Source organism: Danio rerio, chromosome 6 (genome assembly GCF_049306965.1).
Source record: "Danio rerio strain Tuebingen ecotype United States chromosome 6, GRCz12tu, whole genome shotgun sequence".
NCBI lineage: Eukaryota > Metazoa > Chordata > Actinopteri > Cypriniformes > Danionidae > Danio > Danio rerio.
In genome coordinates, this window is record NC_133181.1 from 39,741,032 (window position 1) to 39,767,038 (window position 26,007).

General features: G+C 35.2%; 1 protein-coding gene across 9 annotated transcripts in view; it reads left to right on the top strand.

Moving 5' to 3' along the window:
- Window positions 1-26,007, top strand: part of negr1 (neuronal growth regulator 1) — a 349,508-nt gene that overhangs the window by 240,221 nt on the left and 83,280 nt on the right. For all 9 annotated transcript variants that reach the window (XR_012407321.1, XR_012407318.1, XR_011015800.2 and 6 more), the window contains exon 7: window positions 14,037-14,140. The gene's annotated coding sequence lies outside the window, so the exon portion shown is untranslated. The remainder of the gene's footprint in view (window positions 1-14,036; window positions 14,141-26,007) is intronic.

A 26,007-nucleotide genomic window follows, 5' to 3' on the forward strand; every position in this document is an offset into this window, starting at 1 on the left:
TAAAAACAGTAGTTGTACTAAGCAGTCTTTATGCTATATTAAAATTGCCCAATAAATTGCATTTTTAAAGCGTACCCTACCCCAATTCAAAACCCAATCGTCACAATACTGTAAAAATATGAATTATTATTGTACAGTGTCATAAAAAAAATGTTGCTACAGTATATTAGTGTGCATATCGCACTTCCAGCCAAAGGTACACATTTGTACTCAAAGGGTCCATATTGGTAACGAAAAAGTATATATTAGTACCTAAAAGTTTTAACAGGAACTCTTTTGTTTTTTTTATGTACCCTTCAGGTATTCATATGGACCTTTTAAGTACAAATTTGAACCTTTTGAAAAGCTACCACCCCTATCACAGCTCGCGTACCTTTAATTCTGAGAGTGTACAAATCTCCATAAAAAATGAGTTATCAGATCATATAAGAGATTTATGGGTAATAGATCATATGTGAGTCAATTAAATCCCCATCCAGTCAGCTGTTGAATCAAATACCACATCACTGATTCACTGAACTGAATCAAAGTGCAAATGTTTTTGTTATGGTTCATGAATGAACTATTGGACTGATTTAATCATTAGTCTTTGTTTAGATATGGTTACTGCAGTTGAGTTAATAGCGTCAAATTAGTGGAGACGAGAATTATCTGTGAACAATGACATGTTTTATTTTGTTTTATTACATTTGTATGACTGAAAGGTGGCTCTTAATGGGACATTTCACCAATAAAAAGTCAATTAAATTAATAAAATAAAAGTCATTGTTTACACTATTTACTTTACAGAGTCCTCTGAAGTTTTTATTCTTTATTGAATGAGCTGCTCTTTCAGTGAGCTGCTAACTCAACAACAACTTTAAATCAATCAATGATGCTGTGAGATGAACTGAATCAGAGAGAGAATCCTTTAAACTATTCTTTAGAATGAACCCGTTGCTTTCGTTCATCAATGAATCGTTGGACTGGTTGATTCACCAATCAGCTCTTACTTACCTGGACACAGCAGTTTTCAAGTTAACAACTCACTGAAGGGGAAAATTGCTTCAGTGAACAATTGCTTAAGTTTATCCGGTTATTTTTGCAGCTAAATACATGAATTAAAGAACGTCATACAACACAACGCTGAGTAAAATACTTTTTCAGAGAGAATCCATCCTGCTAGTTTTATCAGGGATTTGTAGAATTTGTGAAGACATGGATATTTCTCTCTCTCTCTCTCTCTCTCTCTCTCTCTCTCTGTGCATGTTAGGATTTAAATAGATCTTTGAACACCCCCTACACACAGACATACACAAGACCTGTCTTTCTCTATATGCTGGCCTTATTGCCATGCTCATGATGAGAAGCAGCTTTGCACAGAAGATGAAGAATGAGAAAGGACGCGTGAGGGAGAGACTGAAGCGGCGAGGGAGGGAGCCGTCACACAGAGCGCTTCCTAAAATCATGTTACTGTGTCATTATCCCACCTCTGCTCTCTTCCCAGCAATCATATTTGGAGAACATCTTTCAGGAGCTCTCAGTGCCACAACAACTGGTAAGCATGGCTAATGGAAATTTAATCAGTGACAAGAGTGGAGAATCAGTCATAATGCATGTCAAACTGAATGCACCCCGATAAGGAATAACAGAGAGATGCAAATAGTGGTTAAGGGAGGCTTCGCTGACAGCCTGATAATGCCCTCGTACTTCCTGCGGCAAGCGCCGATGGCTGTTTCATGTTTGTGAGTGTTTTATTTAAAGCCTGATTTATGAATGTTTTTTCTCTCATTTATTTTAATGCCGCAAATATGAGCTCTCCAGCAAAACCAGAAGGCACAAGGATGCAAACAGCCCCCCGTTTATGTTTTTTCATTAAAGCAATAAGAGCCAATCTAATTAGGACGTCAAGATTTCGAGCAGTTGTTCCTTGGCTTCTTGTTTGTTTGGCTGGTTTTCATTTTTCATATTTTCTCCAGGCAGAACCTTGTAAGATTAAACCAATAAATGGCTTTGCAAACTCGGGGTTAAATTGACTACGCATGACAAAACCTAAACAAATCCCTCTTATCCCGTTTCAACTTCCCCACTGGTGAACAGAGCGATATCTTGTTCCACCAAAAGAACTGCCACAAGCAAGACGTCATCAAAAAAACCTGCAATCTACAAAGGAACAAAACTGGGATGCTCCACCAGCACGCCACGCATCCTCCGCGCTTCAAGTAACCCATGAAACAGCTTTCTTAAGGCTAGAATCATGCAAACACTCTATAAGAGTTTCCAGTTTGAGTGAATGTCAGTTGCATTTATCTCGCTCTCTCATAATGCTGAAACGAGGCCTGTATCCAGCATTGCTTGGATATTATTAGTTTTTTATATTTCAAATGCAATTATTTGTGAAATGCTGATCACACTAACGTTGAGATTTACTTACAACTTAAAGGGCATCTCTTTTACCCCTTTTACAACATGTATGATAAGCCTTTAGTGTCTCCAGGATGTCTGTAAAAGCTCAAAATACCCATCAGATTATTTATTATAGCATCCAGAATCTGCCCATTTTGGTGTCTGAGTACATTTTAGCTGTATTTGTAGCCTGTGGCTTTAAATGCAAATGAGCTGCTTCTTTCTGCCCATCGTTCCCACGTGCGTGTCTGCTTCTCATCATGCTTTATGTCAGATAAACAGCAGTCACACTGCAAAAAAATGCTTTTCTTTGTAAGATTTTTTGTCTTGTTTCTAGTTCAAATATATAAAAATTCTTATATCAAGAAGCATTTTCTAGGCAAGCAAAACATTAAACTTAAAACAAGCAAAATAATCTTGTTTTCCCTTTTGACATAAGATTATTTTGCTTACCCCATTGGCAGATTATTTAGCTTGTTTTAAGGGAAAACTCAATTTTGGCATATTATATCTTAAAACAAGACAGTATGTTTTGCTTGTCTAGACAATTTTGCTTGATTTAAAAGTTTTTAAGATGTTTGGACTACAAACAAGACAAAAAAATCTAAGTAAGAAAACCATTTTTTGCAGTGCAGTGATAGAGACAGACTCGGATGAAGCTGAAATACAGCTCATTAGTAAAGTTTATTTGATGTATTTGTGGTGGAGTTTTTTCAAGCCTATCTGAAATGATGAGTCTCACACAAATGCTATTTGCAGTACATACACTCATTAGCGTTTACTGACACCATGCGGCCATGTGGTGATTATATCGGTTGAGAATTAGATATTAATTTTACTTTCTTGATTACATGCATGCTCTGTTTTTAAAAAGTTTTCAATAATATCTGCATACAACCTTTATGATGCAAGCTGAGATTGCATCTCTCAGAGATGCGATGTCAGACACAATGCACTCAATGGAGCTAGTGACGTCACTCTGAGGGGTAGGGTTAGGGGTGGGGTTAGGTAAGCCCATTGAAAAGCATTGGATGCAGCTCAGACTGCATCTTTATCTTTTTTTTCTGCATCCAGACCCTTCTTAATGTTTTAAACCTATAAACATGAAAATAAACAGAGAGTTGGAACAGATATTTTAATCCCAGTTTCTGTCCAAAAGATTTTCTATGGACGTGTCTACATGTTATTATAGAAATATGGGGCCTGTCAATCATTTCGGTGGACAGGGAAATCAGCACTCTTATGTCACGTTGCATTGGGCCTCAATATCATTGAGATTTGGGTCCTATTTTAATGTCAGGAAATTTTAAAGAGAAGACTTGTTGGGTTGATATCACTCCAGTATGACTGTGGGCACACTGTACACACAGTTTTATCCAAACAGTTTACAAAAGTTGATTTTCATAATAGGTGCGCTTTAAAATGTTACTATACTTTATTAGTGTACTGTAGTGCTGTCACCTCACAGCAAGAAGGTCGCTGGGTCGATGGTTCGATCCTCGGCTCAGTTGGCGTTTCTGTGTGGAGTTTGCACGTTCTCCCTGCCTTCGCGTGGGTTTCCTTCGGGTGTTCCGGTTTCCCCCACAGTCCAAAGGCTATGTATTACACAGGCCTAGGGCTATGTTTTTACAAACTGTGAAATACATTGCTCCAGTGATGTGTACCTGCAGCTTGTGTTGCCAAATCCATCAGTGGCCACTGTGTATATGTTTGAGAATCTCAAATAAGAGACTAGTACACATTTTTTTTTATAAATGCCATTTAGAAGTCCAAGTGTGCTTCTATGCAAAGCCAGGGCTTGTCACACATGTATATTAACTCACAATCAATTAATTAAGAGACTCTCTTTCCTACATCTCAACCGATTTTAAAAGCAATCGAGAAGAAATAAACGCATCTCAGCAACATACTTTTATCACAATTTCACATCGCTGTCTTTTTTTACCTGCTGGAACTGCCTTTCACCGGACTTTAACGCAACACAATGTTCAAGGCAAGCTACCGAGCAAACTGACCACCCCGGGAAAAAAAATGTCCACTGTTATGTAAAAAGGAAAAGTTGGTGGCGCATACCACCCGTAGCATTAGTTTTACCCAGAACTAGAAGGCAAATGACTGTCGTGGCACGTACTTAGAGTTTCATCGAAATGTAGCCCTGGACACAAATTCCCAATGAGCCTATTTTGAAAATAACTAGTAAAGTAGTATACTGTCACCATGACAAAGACAAGAAAAAGTTTGTTCCAAGAAAAAAAAAAAATTATATATATAGGGCGACGCAGTGGCGCAGTGGGTAGCAGGTTCGCCTCACAGCAAGAAGGTCGCTGGTTCGATCCTCGGCTCAGTTGGCGTTTCTATGTGGAGTTTGCATGTTCTCCCTGTGTTCGCGTGGGTTTCCTCCGGGTGCTCCGGTTTCCCCCACAGTCCAAAGACATGCGGTGCAGGTGAATTGGGTAGGCTAAATTGTCCGTAGTGTATAAGTGTGTGTATGTGTGGATGTTTCCCAGAGATAGGTTGTGGCTGGAAGGACATCCGCTGCATAAAAACTTGCTGGATAAGTTGGTGGTTCATTCTGCTGTGGTGACCCCAGATTAAAAAAGGGACTAAGCTGACAAGAAAATGAATATATATATATATATATATATATATATATATATATATATATATATATATATATATATATATATATATATATATATATATATATATATATATATATATTATTATTATTATTATTAATTTTTTTTTTTTTATATAAACATCTATCTTCTACTTCAAACAGCACTTCAAAATATTTTTAAATAATACAAAATTCACAAGAGGGCTATATATATATATAATATAAGATTTGTTTGGTAAAAAAAAAAAAAAAACATTTTATTATTGCTTTACCACTAACCTAGTCGTTATGTTCTGCTTGAGTTACTCATTTCACAAATCTAAATCTACATTTCAAGAGATGCAAAAGACCAAGTGTAATGCAACAGATCTGTAATAATAAAACAGATCCGTTTTACCTACTGGCAAAACACAACTATTTTAATGGTTATTTCACATTTGTCTGTACAATGTAATTTATAGGATATTTTCTCCAATAAAATATGAAGACTTAATTATCATCAGATTCTATGATAATAAACCAATTACATTTTTATGCAAGATTTACATAAATTATCTACAAGTGTGTCATTTCGTCAACGTAAATTAGTTAAGAATTTCCACAAAATAGGGTTTGGATTCCACTGTGACAATGTATGCACAATTAGTGAAAAAATGTCAAATATGAGGCCATCTATGAAAATCCTGTAGACTTTTTATGTGAGGAAGTTTTTTTTTTTTTTTTTTGCTGAAGATGTGATGTTTATGAACACATTTTTCATTTGATGACATATTACTGAAAATGTTTAGGGAAATCCAATTTCTTCTTATTTCACAAGGCAGGCTTTCTGAATAGACCAAAATTTGTCACATGCAAGTAAACTCATTTTATTATTTAAAGCACACCTGTTTGCTCCAAGTTAGCCCACATTGCTGTTTTTCACCTAATATATGTAATAACTCATCGTGGGTAATGTCTAATTGCTTTCTTGCCACAAGGAAACTTCTCCAGAATTCATTAACCACTGTTCACGTCTAAACAAACCAACCTAAGGGAGAAAATGTGCCAGGTGTTAAAGCACCCTAAAACTATAAGTCTTAGATAGCCAGGGCTGCATTTCCTAAAAACGTCTTATAGTGCGTCATTCTTAGGTTGTACCTTAAGCTTTATCTTATCATTAATATGTGTTTTCTGAAAAGTGCTTAGTTAAGTATACCTTTAAGTATAAGTATACTTTTGAAAGGTTGTTCTAGACCAGTGGTTTCTTTTTGACTAGTGGTCTAGACCAGTGGGTTGCTTTTGGTTTCCAGAAATCAAATTTGTTATTAAACTATTAGAAATCATATTTTATCCATAACTTACAGAAGAAAAATAGTATTTAATAGTTACATTAAAAAAACAACATGCAAATAAATTGCAAATAGATTTTTTTTTCAGGGATTGCCACCCCTGGTGTGTTTGTTTTATATTAATGACACCACAATAGCGTCAGTTGCAGCAGATTGTTCACAACACCATGGTAAACGTTGACCTTTACAGAACTCACTTACATTTAAATTTTCTTTTTAGATTTTTAAAGATCATGGAGGATGATCTCCAAGTGGCAGTCTCCAAAATGTAATTATTTGCAATTAAATTATACAGTAAACATCGTCCCCACCACCAGTGTCATTAGATGAGGTTAATATTAAACAAATGAATCAATTACAAACATATGAAATGGTTGTTAAACTTTTACACTTTTTTTGCACTGTTATCATCCATCCACACGGTTAATTAGCTACACTAATGGAGAAGACTCCATATCCAGATATGTTTTTACATTAATGTGATGGTTGGGTTTAGGGTTAAGGTATGGGTAGACGTTAATAAAATACAATAAATGAGAAAATTTAATAAATAATATAAAGAACATTTATATTATTCATATAGGCTGGTTCATATAGGCCTATTGGTGTGTGCCCACTGTTGTGTGCAATGTTTGTATGTATATAACAACCTCCTAGGATAGCGGGGTTCGCGAGTCTCTGGAATTGTTATTTTGGGGGTCGCAGCCTGAAAAATCTGGAAACTCCTGGTTTAGACCAGACTTTTTTACAGCTTCTTTACATCTTATCAATAATCATACATCTTATGAATATAACTCTTTAACACTTTAATGCACCCAGTGTTTCATTTATATAATTTAAGAGAGTTGTTCAGCAAAGATTAAAGTTGGCATTACTCTGATGTTTGTTTTTTAAAGGGAAGGATTTTGATTAAAAGTTCAGTGGCAGCAGTAAAGCACATTCAAAACACGATACTTCTGTGGACACATTTAAGTGCATATTTAATCACAGAAAACTTGTCACCTGGCTACCATGATAAAAACTGCAATAATAATAACAATAGTATAATAATAATACCAGCTTTTAGATACCGATAGTCTAACTATGACTAAAACATAACAAAGATCCTCAGCTTTGAAATTCTGCTTCTTATGGCTTCTTTTTCCACACAATATGTTTCCCATGTTGCTTTTAGTAGGCTCTCCGCTTTAAAGACAATATTTTACAATGTTTACAAAGCACATTTTCCATAAACATGCTCCATGTCTTCCTTAAAAAATGCTTAACATTTTGAGCAGTTTTCATTCATTCATTCATTCATTTTTTTTTCGGCCTAGTTACTTTATTAAATATGGGGTTGCCACAGCGGAATGAACCGCCAACTCCAGCATATGTTTTACACAGCGGATGCCCTTCCAGCCACAACCCATCACTAGGAAACTCATTCACACACACAGTCATGCATTACGGTCAATTTTTTAGCATACCCAATTTACCTATACCACATCTGTGGACTTGTGGGGGAAACTAGAACACCTGCAGGAAACCCACGCGAACACGGGGGAGAACATGCAAACTCCAATCAGAAACAACAACTGACCCAGCCGAGGCTCGAACCAGCGACCTTCTTGCTGTGAGGCGAATATGCTACCCGTGCCACTGCATTGTATAATCCCTTAACCCAGTATTAAGAATTTAAGAAAGCAAAAAATTGAATCTGAAAACTGATCGAAACTCAAGAGTAAGAAGAGAGGCCATGGTTAAGTATTTTTTCCTTAACAGAAACTGAGCTCAATGCTAAATATCTTATCTTGTAATATATATTCTGCTCTTACTCAGAGAACCTGTTGAGGAAATCGAAAGAATAATTGAAACAGCCCTTATTTAAAAGTGAATTCAACACCCTGCATATTATTAGCAGCTCCCTGATGAGCAAAAAATGATGTACAAAATTAAAACTTCACAAGAGTGGACTGGATCTGTATTAGGTAAACAAGTTCTCACAGTTCTGCCCCGAATTACTTCTGTTTCAATTTAGCACCACCAGTAGGGACAGCACCTCACAACATCACACATAAGAAAGTGTACCTTAAGCAACCTATTTAACTTATAGTTTAGTGAACAAACCTTTATCTTTAGTTAAGATGTATCTAGAGTCTTCATAGCCTACTAAAGTCTCAAATACTTTATAAACGTTCTGTCATCATGATGCCAATGAATCAATGAATTGCAGATGCTGCTCCAAAAATATCAAAATCGCTATGATCAGATGTTTTATTTTCTGCAATTGAGCGCTACTGTGTGTGTATATATATATATATATATATATATATATATTTTTTTTTTTTTTTTTTTTTTTTTAATTATTCATTTATCTATTATTTTGCTTGTTTAGGGCTGGGCAGTGAATTAAAATAAAATCCCAAACTCAATCCAGGAAAGCTGCAATTTTCATGCTCATCTTGTTAGGAAAGCACAGTTGTGTGATCAGAACAAAATCTCCATCTGAAAGCTAGAGGGCGATCTCATACAGAAATACCTAACACCAATGAAGAAGAAACCCAGAAAATCATTATAGTGTTTTTTATTTAAATTTTAATAACATAAGTAACAGGGAATACATCAAACATTAAATTGTGATTACATGGTGTGACCTGAATACAAATTATACATATTCATTGTACATCAATTAACAATAATACAAGTGATAAGAGTAAAAATAAATAAATAAATAAATAAAAAAACATGAAATTAAAACTTATATTTAAAGAAGACTGGGAAAAAAAATATATATATATACAGTTGAAGTCAGAACTGTAATTATTAGACCGCTTGTTTATTTTTTTCCCCCAATTTCTGTTTAACTGGGAGAAAATTTTTTCAACACATTTCTAAACACAATAGTTTTAATAACTCATTTCTAATAACTGATTTATTTTATCTTTGCCATGATGACAGTAAATAATATTTTACTAGATATTTTTCAAGACACTTCTAAACAGCTTAAAGTGACATTTAAAGGCTTAACTAGGTTAATTAGGTAAACTAGGCAGGTTAGGGTAATTAGGCAAGTTATTGTATAACAATAGATTGTTCTGTAGATTATCAAGAAAAAAATAGGGGCTAATAATTTTGTCCCTAAAATGGCTTTTTAAAAATTAAAAACTGCTTTTATTCTAGCCAAAACAAAACAAATAAGACTTTTTCTAGAAGAAAAAATAGTATCAGACATACTGTGAAAATGTCTTTGCTCTGTTAAACATCATTTGGAAAATATAAAAAAAAAAAAGAAAAAATTTGAAGGGGGCTAATAATTCTGACTTCAACTGTATGTATATATATATATATATATATATATATATATATATATATATATATATATATATATATATATATATATATATATATATATATATATAGGCGTACCAAAGGGATCTGATAACTTAAAGGCAGGGCCAGATGGAACCTGTGGATGTTTTTTGCCATTTCTGCTGAGAATTTTGGGAGTATCATAACTAAAACATTATTATGTGAAATAAAAAAGTACTACCTAAACCCAACCATAACAGTAGTGTAAAAACAGTAGTTGTACCGAGTATTGTTTATGTTATTTATTCAATTTCCCAATTAATTATATTTTATTTATGCCTACCCCCACCCCAACGCTAAACCCAACCATCACAGAACCCTAAAAAATATTATTTATTGTTATAAAGTGTTTTTAAAAAATGGTGCTATATTGATGTGCGTATCCGCAGATGTATCCTATCTAGATTTTACTGAATTTGCTTTCAATGTAGCTTTTTTTGGCTTTTTACAATTTTAGCAATCTTCATATTGACAATTGCGTTCCTTTTGTAGTGCACTTTGAAAATATTTATGCCATTTTGAACGCATCCATGGCTCATGACGAAAGCTATAGGTGACCTATTATTTAAAAACGGAATCTCCAAAGCTTGTGAACAAAAACATATAGCAAACGTTAATGGTTTTAATATTTAGTAGGTGATTTAGGAAATGTATCTGTAGTGTGTAAGACATGGGCCTCTACATTTCTGCCATGGTTTGAATGTGTCAAAGTTGTAAATAAATAAATACATGCTTTATAATAATATTAATAGTAATAATAATAGATAAGAAATAAAAGAATAATAGGTTTAGAATGGAATATTTAGAATAGAATAGAATAGAATAGAATAGAATAGAATAGAATAGAATAGAATAGAATAGAAAATATTCTGAAAATTTTAAGGAATCATAGGCCCCATATGTACCGTTTATATTTTAATTAATATGGAAAACGAGTGCATGTTTTTTTTACCAAAACTAATATTGGCTTTTTCTTTTTACTGTGTGTGTGTGTGTGTGTGTGTGTGTGTGTGTGTGTGTGTGTGTGTGTGTGTGTGTGTGTGTGTGTGTGTGTGTGTGTGTGCGTGTGTGTGTGTAAAACATTAGAATTTGCACACACAAAAACAGACGGAAATTTTCTGTAAAGGAGTTGTTACTCCGCCCATTTTTAGCGTCATTATGGGTGTCTTACGCTAGAACTAACATAGTTCAAATGACGAATCTGCGACAAAGCAACTATGGTTTAGGGAAACTACATCGTTCTTTTCTCAAACATGTATCGTACTATGGTAGTTCGGCCGCGAGTTACGTCTTTGTTTGGGAAACGCACCCTAGCGCGATTTATGTTTATACTAAGAGGAAAGCATACATAAATAAGCGTCCCTCTAAGCAGTGTGCACGACATCTGGATGTCCGTTTACAATATATAACTGCAAAGGTATTTCCAACTTCTCTTTAATTTTAAAAGACTGAATATGTACTTCAAAAGTGTTGCGTATGAATCAGCCACCAAGTGCAAGTCTAAACCAAAGCAAATCCCACAGCTCGCGTCAAGCAAGGAGTGAAGCAGCAGGATTCCACTGAAGATTAAGAAATGATCATGAAAGGTATGAAAAATGTAACTTTATTTGCACAGCATGACTCGGTACTGTTGCTGATAAAGCTTGAGAGGACTCCTGAAGAACTAGTCTATCGAGTTGTGAATAAATGTATTGTAAAAGCCTTTAACATTACAGCATAGATAAAAGGTAATAATTAAACACTTGTTCATGTTAAATTCTGAGGGTTTCCCAGTTTTTTTACCCTCACACCACACAGAAACACTGAAGTGCCATTTCATAGGCATCAAACTTGAAGTGTGTTCCTCTTAACCAGTGTCATATTGGATATTATTCACCATTATCATTAATATTCTTTGAGTAGCCATTATTACAGTGATTCACCTTTAAACTTTTGCAATAAGCGCTGTGGGTGTGAAAACAAACTCAGCAAGTTGATTCCTCTCTCTTTAATGAGACACCTGAGCTTATACGTCTATCACAAGCTTTGTCAGTTCTGGAGGCAAACGCTTTCTTTAGAAAGACCTAACAACCTGCTTAAGGACTCTCTGGGGTACGTGTACCCCTGATTGAGAATCACAGCTTTAGCACGAAAAAAAAGACTTTGCAGACTACACTTGATCTTCATTATAATTAGAAGCCAGGACGGAAAACTGTGCTGCGTACATCATCTCACACAAATCAACTGCAGCAAATAGGAAAATGGGAAATGGAGAAAATTGGAAGGGGGTTCTCCACCTTCTGCATTGTACCTGTAATAGATGATATCCAGGGAGGTTTATATTCCTGTCGCTCCTCCAAACAAACCTCTTTGATGCAGGGAATCTGTGTGAGAGTTCATATTTATTAATTGACCATATGGCTAAGTGTTGAAAAACTCATTAGAGAAACTGAAGCATGTGTGAATCTGCACATGTGTTTGACAGAAAAGTGCCTCCTAGTAGCTGCTTCAAAAACAACAGCATCACTGTTAGTCATAATTTATTTTATTTTTTTATGAGTGTTTTCCCTTTATTTTCACTTACATATTGCATTATGGGACTGTGGCTTTTTTAATTTACCTGTTTTTTAAGTTTATTGTTATTATTATTTAAATATTTCCCAAATGCTTTTTAACAGAGACACTTTATTTGCCATGATGACAGTACATAATATATTCTTTAATTCACTTTCCTTTCAGCTTAGTCCCTTTATTAATCTGGGGTCACCACAGAGGAATGAACCGCCAATTTATCCTGCATACTGTATGTTGTGATACCCTTCCAGCTGCAACCCATCACTGGGAAACATCCATACACTCTCATTAACATAGACTACGGACAATTTAGCTTACCCAATTACAAGACAATTGCATGTCTTTGGACTTGTGGGGAAAACCGAAGCACCTGGAGGAAACCCACGCGATTACGTAACAGTAACTTAAATAACCACTCATTACAACCGAGGTATGCAGAAGAGCATTTTTGAACGCACAACACAAGGAACCTTGAGGCTGATGGGCTACAGCAGCAGAAGCCCACATGGGGTTCCACTCATGTCAGCCAAGAACAGGAAACTGAGGCTACAATTTGGAGACGGGTCTGGATGCAGACCTGATGCAGTGCAATCTGAGCTGCATCCAATGCTTTTTAATGTGATCACCTAACCCCTACCCTAACCTTACCCGTCACAGGGACGTCACTCACTCCATTGAGTGCATTGTGTCTGACATTGCATCGCTGAGTAATGCAATCTCAGCTTGCATCATAAAGGCTGCCTCCAGATACTATTGAAAATTTGCATAGGCTCACCAAAATTAGACGATAGAAGATAGGAAAAACATTGCCTGGTCTGATAAGTCTCAATTTCTGCTGCAGCATTTGGATGGTAGGGTCAGAATTTGCCGTCAACAACATGAAAGCATGAATCCATCCAGTCTTGTATGAACTCTCAGGCTGGTGGTGGTGGTGTAATGGTGTGAGGGATATTTTCGTGGCACATTGTTGGCTCATTAATGCCAATTGAGTGTCAACACCACAGCCTACCTGAGTATTGTTGCTGACCATGTCCATCCCTTTATGACCACAGTGTACCCATCTTCTGATGGCTACTTCCAGCTGGAGAACGCGCCATGTCATAAAGCTCGAATCATCTCAGACTGGTTTCTTGAACGACAATGAGGTCACTGTACTCTAATGGCCTCCACAGTCACCAGACTCAAACCAATGGAGCACCTTTGAGATGTGGTGGAACGGATTCACATCATGGATGTGCAGCTGACAAATCTGCAGCAACTGCATGATGCTATCATGTCAATATGAACCAGAGTTTCTGAGGAATATTTCCAGTACCCTGTTGAATCTGCCACAAAGGATTAAGGCAGTCCTGAAGGCAAAAGGGTACTAGTAAATGATTAAAAAATAAAAATTATAATTTTATAGGAAATATTGTGAAAAAATGCCCTTGCTCTGTTAAACAGTACAGCTTAAATTTCTCTGGAGGACCTATAATTTTTAAATTACATTACTACCTCGCTATACTTGTATAACTCCCAATTATTTTATTTTTTATTTTAAATATTTTATGATTCATGGGTGTTGCATGCATTATGGGACTTTGATCTCTTTTTTGATGCTCAAAAGTTTAACAAATTGACTTTTATTGGCATTCAAGAGTAGAAAATGGGAGGAGGCACTGTGGCAGAGCAAGAGACCTGCAATGGATGAGATCCAGCAAGGTTTATATTCTGGAGATGCTTCTTCAAACAAATCTCTTTGATGCAGGCTATGTGTGTGTGAGTTCATATTTATTAATTGACCATATGGCTGACTCTTACAGGGTTATCTGCAGTTGAGGGAATGATGTGATGTTGTGGCGGTACACACACACCCACATATGGATCCCCATACGGAGGTCAGCGGCTGGCCAGCAGGCAGCACACAGTGAGTGAATCAGAACCTATTGGCAGTATTTTAATTGCGTGGCCTTATTTGGTTATTAGGCTGACCTTGTGTATTTTTCCAGCAATGTAAAAAGCGATAAAGATTTAATTGGTATACTATTGTGGTTTTATTGAACATTAAGTGTAATGCTATACGATGATGGTACCTTTAACAGCTGCGCCAGTTTGGTCGTCAGGGTCTAATGGGATCATCCGATGTCTGGATGTCAGATTAGTCAAAGAAAAATGAGCTGCATGTAGACATTACCTTTGCACTGAGACTGCAAGTGTCTGTAAGTTTCTCTTTACATTTCATCCTTTTATTATATATGTAATATAATATAATATAATATAATATAATATAATATAATATAATATAATATAATATAATATAATATAATATAATATAATATAATAAAATATAATATAAGATAATATAATATAAGATAATATAATATAACATTTCTAAGCATAATAGTTTTAAAGGATCATGACACCCCCCACTTTCAAAAGAAGCATCATAATGGGCATGGAGGTCCGTGAGCAAAGGGCAGGAGTGGGCGTGGTCAGCAGGGGAGAAGAAGGGGAGCGAACAACTGTTGTCAGTTAGCTCACAAAATGAGACACAAACCACGAGGAGAAATGATTTTATAGTTTACAAAGTTAAAATGCAAAGAAATAAACAGTAATTTAATGCCCTGCTACGTTTGTTGTTCGTAATTTCATATACACATAACCACAATTTATATCATTATAAAGATAATCGTGTTCATATGAACACTATAAATGAGAACTTTTCCCTTAATCCCCGGGTCTAAATCATAGGTCTGAATGCAGACTCAGTGCAGCAGGTCTCTTGCCCTGTCTATTTTAACCATAAGCCCTTTTGGTAATCTAGAGAATTTAGGCAAACACAGCAGCATGGCTGTGTGCCTTGGGTCCGTGTTTCACAGCTTGGCAGTGTCTTGCCTTCGGAAAGCACGTGCTCTCATGAATAATTATGAAGCAGGCTCTTCTCAAAGGATAGGAAAACTCCATTATGAAAAATAATGGGAAACCGATGCGTCATCACTTGCAGTTTTTTCGGTCCTGTCCCGAAAATCATTTTAAACCCGGAAGCTGAAATAAGCTGACAAAAGCTCAAAATTATGCAGTTTTTCCCACAATTAAAGCAAACAGATGCTAACATTGTCTTAACTGATGCTCAACACACACAAATCTGTTAAGATCTAAAAAAAAAAAAATACTCAAGGGTTTCGTGAACCTTTATTAAGTCATTTCTAATAACTGATTTTTTTTATTTTTGCCATGATGACATTAAATAATATTTTACTAGATATTTTTCAAGACACTTCTACACAGATTAAAGTGACATTTAAACGCTTAACTAGGTTAGTTAGGTTAACTCTGCAGGTTAGGGTAATTAGGCAAGTTATTGTATAACGATGGTTTCTTCTGTAGCGTAACGTAAAAAAAAATGATAGCTTAAAGGGGCTAATAATTTTGACCTTAAATTGTTTTTTTTATAAATATATAAATATATTTTTTTTATAAAAACTGATTTTATTCTAGCTGAAATAAAACAAATAATACTTTCTCCAGGAGAAAAAAATATTACCAGACATACTGTGAAAATTTCCCTGCTCCGTTAAACATCAATTGGGAAATATTAAAAAAAAGAAAAAAATAACATTACTATTTTACTATACAAATATTTTGTATTACTGAATAGAATGTTAACTAATAGATTATCAAATACATTAGCATATGTCTAAGTAAACCATCACCTTAGAATTATAAGGTTCTATCTGATATTTTTTTGTAAAAATTGAGTAATTGACATATTCTTTTTAAATGACAACTTATTTACATTATGAGGTTTTTTATAAATTGTTTACATTTTCATTTTACTTTTTATTTAAAAAACAAATGTTACACACATACTGTTTGCTATGGAATGCACAAACTTTAAAGCTCAATATCTCAAAATCATTCAGAATGCAGATAGAACCTTATAATTCCAAGGTGACAAAACAATATCAATCTGTGCAAGTGTTTTAACATCAACAAAGATTAAGTAATGCTTATCAGATATGTTGTTCATCATTTATTCATGTTAGCTAATGCATTAGCTGATGTTAACTAATACAACCTTATAGTAAAGTGTTACCAAAAATCTTTGCTAATCACTTTTTTGGATCATAGTGTTTATATGCTCTGTTAATACTAATATATTTGGGCATAATAACACATTTGAACACTTTTTAAATTTAGACTTTATTACAGCACGTCAGTGTTCTTTGCATAAAATATCCATTTTCATCCCACTTAAAAACTGGCTCAAACTAAACTTCAGCTTGCCCAGGTAGCCACTTAAACCTGCTTCGTGACAGTGTGAAACTACATCGAGAGTTTCACCCTGCACTCAAACTAAAATGAGCCTCCATTTGTGGTTGATTATGTCTCTTATCTTGATATATGCAGAATCTTCCCATGTAGTCGCCGTATGGCCATTGAACAGGGATGCCCTCCACATTAGAAGTAATTCACACTTCAACTTCAGTCAAGCACCATCAGCAGCTGAAACCCTGGATTGCCTGTGAATAAAATCACAGTCATGACAACTGTGCAAAATGTCGCCTCAGAAACGTTAAGCGCTATTCATAATTCTTCCAACCAAGTGCACTGCTTACAGATTCAATGAATATGTTTAACTCAGCTCGATAAACTGCCAGCTACTGGATTGTAACAGATCCACAAAGTTCAGTTAGATTGTGTGAAAACGGGACAGCATTAAACAACACAGTTTCATAAAAATGTATACTGTTGAAGTCAAAATTATTAGCCCTCCTGAGTTATTAGCCCCCCTCTATATTTTTCCCCCAATTTATGTTTAAGGGAAAGATTTTTTCAATACATTTCTAATTATTATAGTTTTAATAACTAATTTCTAATAACTGATTTATTTTACCTTGATATTTTATATTGCTTAAGAGGACTAATAATGTTGACCTCTAAACTGCCTTTTTTTCGAGTCGAAATAAACAAATAAGGCATTCTCCAGAAGAAAAACTACTGTATTATAGAAAATACTGTGGAAAAAAACCCTTGTTCTGTTGAACAAAATTTGGGAAGTATTTGAAAAAGAAAAAAAAAATCACAGGACGACGAAAAATTCTGACTTTAACTGTTCACTACCTGACAAAAGTCTTGTCATCGATCACAGATGTAAGAACAACAAAAAAAATAACTTGACTTCTAGTTGATCAGTTGGAAAAGTGGTAGAATATAGATTTTTCTGATAAATCATCTGTTGAACTGCATCACAATCATCACAAATACTGCAGAATCCCTATTGGAACTCGCATGGACCCAAGATTCTCACAATATCAGTCAAGTTTGGTGATGGAAAAAACATGCTTTTTGGTTACATTCAATATGGGGGCGTACGAGAGATCTGCAGAGTAGATGGCAGCAGCAACAGCCTGAGGTATCAAGACATTTGTGCTGCCCATTACACTAAAAACCACAGAAGTGGGCAAATTCTTCAGCACACTGTTAGACCTTACCAGGGTTTTTTACAGTAGAATACTGGCAACACTGTTGCCAGCTACTCACTGTAAAAGTTTGGTTACAGTAAGTAACTGGCAACAGTGTTGCCAGTTAATTACTGTAACTGAACCATTACAGTGAGTGGCTGGCAACAGCGTTGCCAGTATTCTACTGTAACTAAACCATTACAGTGAGTGGCTGGCAACAGTGTTGCCAGTTATTTACTGTAACTGAACCAATACAGTGAGTAGCTGGCAACAGTGTTGCCAGTTAATTACTGTAATAGAGCAGCAGTGGTAACTAACTGGAAACTGTGTACAGTTAATTACTGTACTGTAGTGTTACAAATCACAGCACTATACTGCATACACATTAATAGTATGTCATATATAGTTATTGTAGTGTTACTAAAATTAATCAGTATTTTTAGCTGTTATTTAAAATAGAAGGCATAACATTTTTTCAGACAAATTTATTTTATTGTTTTGGCACCAAACAAATAAATAACAGAAAATGTTTAACAAAATTAAGAAATCAGCAGATATAAATATTGTCTTGCATATTACAGGTCTGTACAGTAAGACTGCGGTCACACTAATGTTTGAGCATGCAAAATTCTGTCATACTGCACTGCGAAGTGGAATTAAACAAAGCGTGGAGTGGAGTTAAACAAAATAATTAGAGATTGAAAAAGCAAGCCAGAGAGGTCATGTTTTGATCTTTAATTGGTCTCAAACAATCACATGATGTGATTTCGCATTCAGCGTTCTCCAAGCTTGAACTTTCCAATGCTGCAAATTATGAAATTTGTCGCATGAGCAATCATTCCAGGTCTGCAGTACTCACTTGTGTATGAATGGAAGTCTAAAGGGAGAAAAGTGCAGTGTGACCGGGACTTTAAGCTGTAACTCTAATTAAACACACCTGATCAAACTAATTAAGGCTTGTTAGAATTCTACAGGTAATGTTGAAGTAGGGTGGGTACTAAACTCTGTTCTGCAGATTTCAGTTGCTACCCATATCAAACACACCTGCCTGTAATTATCACGTGGTGTTCAGGTCCTAATTAATTGGTTCAGGTGTGTTTTATATGGATAGCAACTGAAATCTGCAGAAAGGTAGATCTCCAGGAACAGGATTGAGAACCCCTGGTATTAGCAATACTTTTAAAGCAACTGCCAACATTTATCACAATCACATATCCAATAAACACACACACACACACACACACACACACAAAGTGCTGCAGTGAAATGTGTTACTCTCTCCTCAATGCTGACCATGCAAAAAAAAAAAAAAAAAAAAAAAAAAACTGAACAGCAAAAAACACAAAATAATTATTTTAAATTTTAAAGTTTATTATTATTTTTTTTTTGTAGAAAACAAAAATAAAGTTGGCAACACTGAGGATCCAATCTTTTATTGTTATAATTATCTCATGACAACAAACTTTTTTATTGTTTTTAATATAAATTCATAGGTGGAAACACAGCTCTGAAAAATACTTAGCAACAAACTCACAACCTGGGACCGGACAGTGGAGCTTTTGTGTGTGGATGGCTATGTGTATCATGTTTTTGTGATTCCCTGTGATGATGTGCACATGTTACCTTACAGAGATGATGGAATTTAATTTTGGCTTAGTTGCCAGAAAGATACAAACAACTGTTAGCATCTGTACATTATGGCAGTATGCAATATCAAATAAATACATATACTGTACTTAAACAAAAGTAATGTAAGAAGTTATATGAGGAGAGGCTAACTAGCTAACAGTGTAGCTTTCAAGTACACAGTTCAAGATAACAACAATATAACTTAAAACACAGCCTTATTTTAGAAACCTTCAAAAACATTTGAACACATTTTACTTACTCATTGTAGATTCTTATTTAAAGCCTAAAACATATCAGACTCTACATCTCAATTGATGGACATAGCAGAGAGCACACTCAGCAGTAAACAAATCAAACACCTGGCTCCCTTAAAGGGCCGGCATTTTCTGAAAACTCTTTCTAACACCTTTGTGTTTAGAATTAGACGGACAGCCTGTGGGAGTGTGTGGTGATGCCTAAATCATTGTTTTTTACAGTTATTTACTGCACAATCTACAGAGTAACAGTGCAGTTATACTAATTAAACACACCTGATCAAACTAAATCTAAAGGTAGTGTGCTGAAGCAGGGCTGGAACTAAATTCTGTTGGGCTGCGGCCCTTCAGGAGTTTGACATCCCTGGTACATAGCATATTTTCAAAGAAACTGCCTACATTTATCACAATCAAGCACATATCATTGAATAAAAACAATAAAAATATAAAAACTTCATCCAAAGCAAAAAAATAAATAAATAAATAATAATAATAATAAATAATCTGATCCACATGTTGTTCCAAACCTGTAGTAATAAAAATAAATAAATAAATAAAATAACCTGATTAATACATTTATTTAGGAAAGCCTTTATACTATACTGTTAATGCCACTTTTACCTACTTCATTTGAAGTTTTCCAGACAAATTAATTGAATCTATGCAAAAATGTATGTACGTGCTGTTTAAGATATTTTTTAAATAACATATTTTTATTTAGCAAAATACTAATATTCAGCTTAAAGTGCAATTTAAAAGCTTAACTATAGGCTAAACTAGGCAAATTAGATTAATTATAGAAAAGTAAACAAAGTTATAAAAATTATTGTGATTATTTGGTTGCTCTGTGTGAATATTTTTGCCTTTAAATGCATCTCGTCGATATCTTTACCTTTTAATTACCTCTGTGACATTGACATTGGTTGACTCCTGATACTCAATGTTAAAAACATAAAAGGAACCAAAGAAAACACAAAGATGGCTGCAGAGAAATTTAGCTTATCATTAATGCATTGTCTCACTTTCTCCTCAATACTGACCATACACATACCAAAACTGAACAGTATATATATATATATATATATATATATATATATATATATATATATATATATATATATATATATATATATATATATATATATATATATATAGCAACATAAAGCATCAGAGTACATGGGGTAATAATGGTTGAGCAGTAATTTACCATTTATTATCACAGTAAATATCTGTAATGGGTACATAAAGTAAATTACTGTAATTTATTCTTTGCACTACAAAATTTCATACAAATCCTGCTCCTTTTACAGTAAAATACTGTTTCCTTTTATTACAGCAAAACACTGGCTATTTTACAGTTATTTACTGCATAATCTACAGTAAGGGTTAACAGTGCAGGATAGCTCCTTCTCATACTTCAGCCTCCACATCAAAGTTCCTGAAACAAAGAAGTTCAAGGTGCTCCAGGATTGGCCAGCCCAGTCACCATGCATGAACATTATTGAGCATGTCTGGGGTTAGATGAAGGAGGAGGCATTGAAGATGAATCCAAAGAATCTTAATGAACTCTGGGAGTCCTACAAGAATGCTTTCTTTGCCATTCCAGATGACTTTATAAATAAGTTGAGTCATTGCATAGATGTCTGGATGCAGTCCTTCAAGCTCATGGGAGTCATATGCATTATTAATTGTTTTTCCACTGCACCATGACTTTATATTCCATACTGTACGTTATTTCTGTTAAGTGACAAGACTTTTGTCTAAGCAAAGTCAGACCTTACTGTCCTAATTAAATTATTAAAAATCAAGACATGATCATATTTTATTTAGGTAAAATAAGCGAAATCTAGAGGCTTTTGCCTTTCATATAAGCCACTTCTGATACCAAATGATCAACTAGAAGTCAAGTTATTATTTGTTGTTCATAAAACTTGAATAGGCGACAAGACTTTTGCCAGGTAGTATATATATCATCATTTTGTCATCATTTACTTTTCCTTGTTTCAAACTGTAATGAGTTTCTTTCTTCTGTTAAACACTAAAGAAGACATTGTTTTTCCTACAATTGAAGTCAATGGTTACTGGTTTCCAGATTTCTTCAACATATCTTTTGTGTGCAGAAAATACAAATAAAGAAACTACTTGAAGTTGAGTAAATGATGAAGATATCATGTTTTATTAGTACTTATAAAATGCAAACTTATTCAGCATCCTTAATCCTACCTAATACCTAAACCCAACTACTACCTTACTATAGATATGCAGCAAATTAGTATTGAGGTGAAAGTCTAAGTTTAGGTTTGTAATAAATAAAGAGCATCATTCATCCCTTACTGTGACTTAAGGTTTATTCATTAAAGGTAACATGGTATTTTCCAACATAATCTTTTGGCCTTTTGTTTAACCACAGACCATGGGGAGAAGGTCATAATGTAGAATAAATCTGATCATTCCTGAGAGGCTCTGGTCACTGATGTTTTCAGGTAAAATACATGATATAGTATTTTGCTATATAACGTTCTATATATATTTATTAGTTATTATACAGCACCATTTAAAGAGATCGTATTATGAAAAAAAACACTTTTATAAGGAATATATCCAGCCTCTAATGATAAAAATGTATTCATTTTTTATTTTATAATCACAATTGATTAAAAAAAAGTCTGTAGAAACACTTTGATTTATAATCTCCCTTTGTACATGTCATGATGATTTCTCCCTCATTGGTACTATTGCACGTCAGTCTTGTTTTTGAATCTGCCACTATGCTGACACGTAGTGCTGACATTTGTAGCTTCTCCCTTTTATGAAAAAGCATTTGAATGTAAAGCAACAGTCAACAAAATGACACAATTATGATCAAAGTCTAGTGGTTCTTGCACACGAGATGAAGCGTCTGGCGCGATCGTTTTACATGTTAATTCAATGCAAAGATGCTAATAGATATCCTGTGGCGATATTCCTGTGAATGAGGTGGCGCGAATAATGTGAATCGCTCGAGTTGGAACATCTGAACTTTAGCGAACATTTGCACCGCATTAACCAATCAGGAGCTTGCTCTAGTATGGACGTGGTTGTGACGTAGTGCCTGTTGTTGGTGTACCGAGGGGAAATCCTTCTAATGACGCTTTAGACCAGCTCATCAAACTGGGCTCAGTTCAGTCAGAAGCACCTCTAAAAGCTTCCAATATCCAGAGGAGTTGATGAACTTGCAGAGCTAGATGCACCTCAGAAAGAATATAGTGAGCGCCAAATGAACCTACGCTGTTTTTCAGTCTTCCTAAATCACATAAAAACATGTTAGCCATTTAGCAATGAAACTAGAGTCAATGGGAAGACAGAAGCTCTGCCCATGACGCGAATCCTTGTCTGTTGTGAGTTGAATTTTGTGTGTGAATGAAGTGAGGACTGAAGTGATTTACTGCACAAGCTGCATCTACTGCATCTTGTGTGAACACCCCATAAAAGGGGCAGTTTTAAATAATTATAAAGCATTGTATGTGGGGTATTTTGAGCTGAATCTTCACATATTCACTCTGTACACTAGAGACCTAGACCTGGTCAGCTGACATTCTAAGGTGTGCAATGATTTTCAGAAAATGGCTATTATGGTTATTACATTTCCATATCGTTGAACTAATGCAGTGAGGTAAAATTAGTTTACACAAGCTAATAAATGTTAAGTTGTAAATCGATAACTCAGATTAAACGTCAAAACTGATATATCAGTTAAACTCAAATTTGGATTAAGCCGTGAAATGCTTTAACGCACATGAAAATATGCTATAAATCACTGAACAATGCTGGTTTTTATCAACCATCATACTGATTAAACAAATTGTGTTTTTGCTTCATCATTTATTACCAATAGATCACATTAAAATACTACAAATGTATCAACATAATAATAAACAAAACTACAAACTTTCATCACTCGAATATGCAACATAGACTCATTCTGAAAACATCCCCCATATACATTTCTGGAGATCGCGAATCATATAGTCAGGAGTAGATGGTGTGATATGGTATGATGCTGTTACTTTTCACGCTTACCAGCTGAGTAGTGCGTACCTCCAAATGGACGGCTTTCCCGCTGTTACAGTTTGTACAGTTAGCTCACCATGTACGTCTGCGATCCTGAGACGCAGAGAGCAGTTGACCACGACAAAGGGGTTCAAGTCCAGCGAAGAATGGTTCTAGAAAGCGTAAGACAAAAAACAAAAGCCAAAAGAAAAAATAAACTAGTAAGTAACAGAGAGAGAATGTGGTAAAATCTGAAAACATGGTAAAAAGCGGCCTCTGGTGGATTTACACGAGAACAGCAGGTGCTAATGGCACTTGCGAGAGAAATTTTAAATCTGAAAAAGCATACACGGCGGCCTCTGGTGGGATCGTGAAAACAAAAACTGGAAAAAAAAGGTAGTTCCTTGGACGTATTTGTCGCTCTCCAAAAATGTATATAGTGGTACATTTTCAGAATGAGCTTGGGTTGCAAATGTGCGCACAATTAATCTAGAATTTTTGTAGATTCTGATCTCAGTTAAGTGAAAATTGCATATATGTGATTTAACGACAGATTTGTTTGTGAGAATAGATGGCGAATGAGACCCAATGTCTACATATGTTAGAACCATATAAAGCCAACACAATCTAAAAGCAATTCGTAACTTTTTAATTTAGGGGCTAATTCATATGAAATCATATGATCTCATTCGTACATTTTAGTACGATTTTCTCATCCCACAATGACAGTTGGGTTTAGGGGTGGGGTTTGTGCCACGCCTCCTTTTTAAAATCGTACATTTTCATATGACTAAACAAACAAATTGCTAACGAATTAGCCACTAAACTGACAAAACGTGAAGTAGTTAATTTTTTTTCGTGAGATCAGGCTGAAAAAAGCAGTGTAATTTACTCTGGTCTGTTGATTTTTTTTGCAGATAATCTACACCTGATAATACAATACAATGCAATACATCAATACACCTTATTTCTAATGGCAATCAACAGATGCACCAGACGATGTTCCTAACTGAGCTATGCTTACCAGCTCGGTTTTGACTCTTTGCCTTCACATCACAAAAGAGAAAATTGCATAAAATGATATGTTGCATGCAAAACTGCTCTTAACAAGCCAGACAAAGCAGCTAGAAGTCTCTAACATGCTGTATACCTATGCACAATAAAAAAAGCTCTCTTCAGAAGCAGCTGTTGATGTTATTTGCCAGGTATAGTTGTTTCAGGGAGTATCACACGCTGTCATTAACACTAATGGAGCTGTCACACTGACTGCAGAAGTGGCCCTGGAGTCAATGCATACCTCTAAGGCCTTTCTGACTTTTATTGTCTGCTTCTTTCCTGACATACAATTACTTACCAACTTCCCGTCAAGAGTGGTGTTCATGTTTACAGAATCGCGTCTGTGGCGTCACTAAGATATCAATATTCTATAGAAGTTGCTTTCTTCCTCCCAAGAGCTATAACAGCTTGGTTGCTCCTGTGTTGAGTTTTCCAACCTTTCCATTTACACACACAGGCAGGTTTTTTTTTTTTTTTTATTCCTTTTTTATTTCCTACCTTCAGGCGCTAAACAAATTTCAGCCTCAGTGCAGACCAAATTGATTTATGTCAACAATATGGATGGGGATTCTCTAGTCATAATCCGGCCCACTTTCTGGGGGAAAAAAGCGCAAGGTTTCCCTCATTCCTGGAAGTCCTGTAGCAGATTTGATTCATAACTGGGTTCATTTGATTTGCCAGCACACACTCATTTATCTCTCTTTATTAATATAAGGACAGAGATATGGCCACTGTGACATTGAAATATTTAAATAAGATGAATATCCTAGCAACCCAGCGATTCGAACATCATTCAGCTAGAAACAATACCGCTCCCTCATGGAGTCCTGCTGAAATGAGCTAAAATGAATGTTTCATGTTGTTCATGTTGTTGAACAGATGTTGTTCTGTAGTGACGAATGTCTCTAAAATATTCACACATAACACTGCTCATTTACAAACCAATGTTGATAAAGGTATTTGCAGTCATTTTAAAATGGAAAAACATAGTTTAAAGACATATATATATGACGTAATAATATTATATGATCACTGAGTCAAGTCTTTGGAGAAGCACTTTAGCAGCATCTAGACCAGCAGCCTGTAAGTACATTTAAGATTTGTTTCAGTTGTTGTGTATGGTTTGAGGACTTGTTTCCAGCTGTTTGTGTAAAGTTGTAGGACATTTAAACTTGCTTTTAGTTGTGTATAATACTAGAAGTTGTTTAGCCACTGTTTCCTTGGTTACTATAAGAGCTTGTGTAGCGAACGCAGACGCGGTTTCGCGTCGTCCGCCTCAGTTTCGGCCCTTGTTTTGACTCGGGAGGCGTGTCCAAACGCCAGGTAACCACTATATAGTGAGCACGCTAGCATTAGTCGGC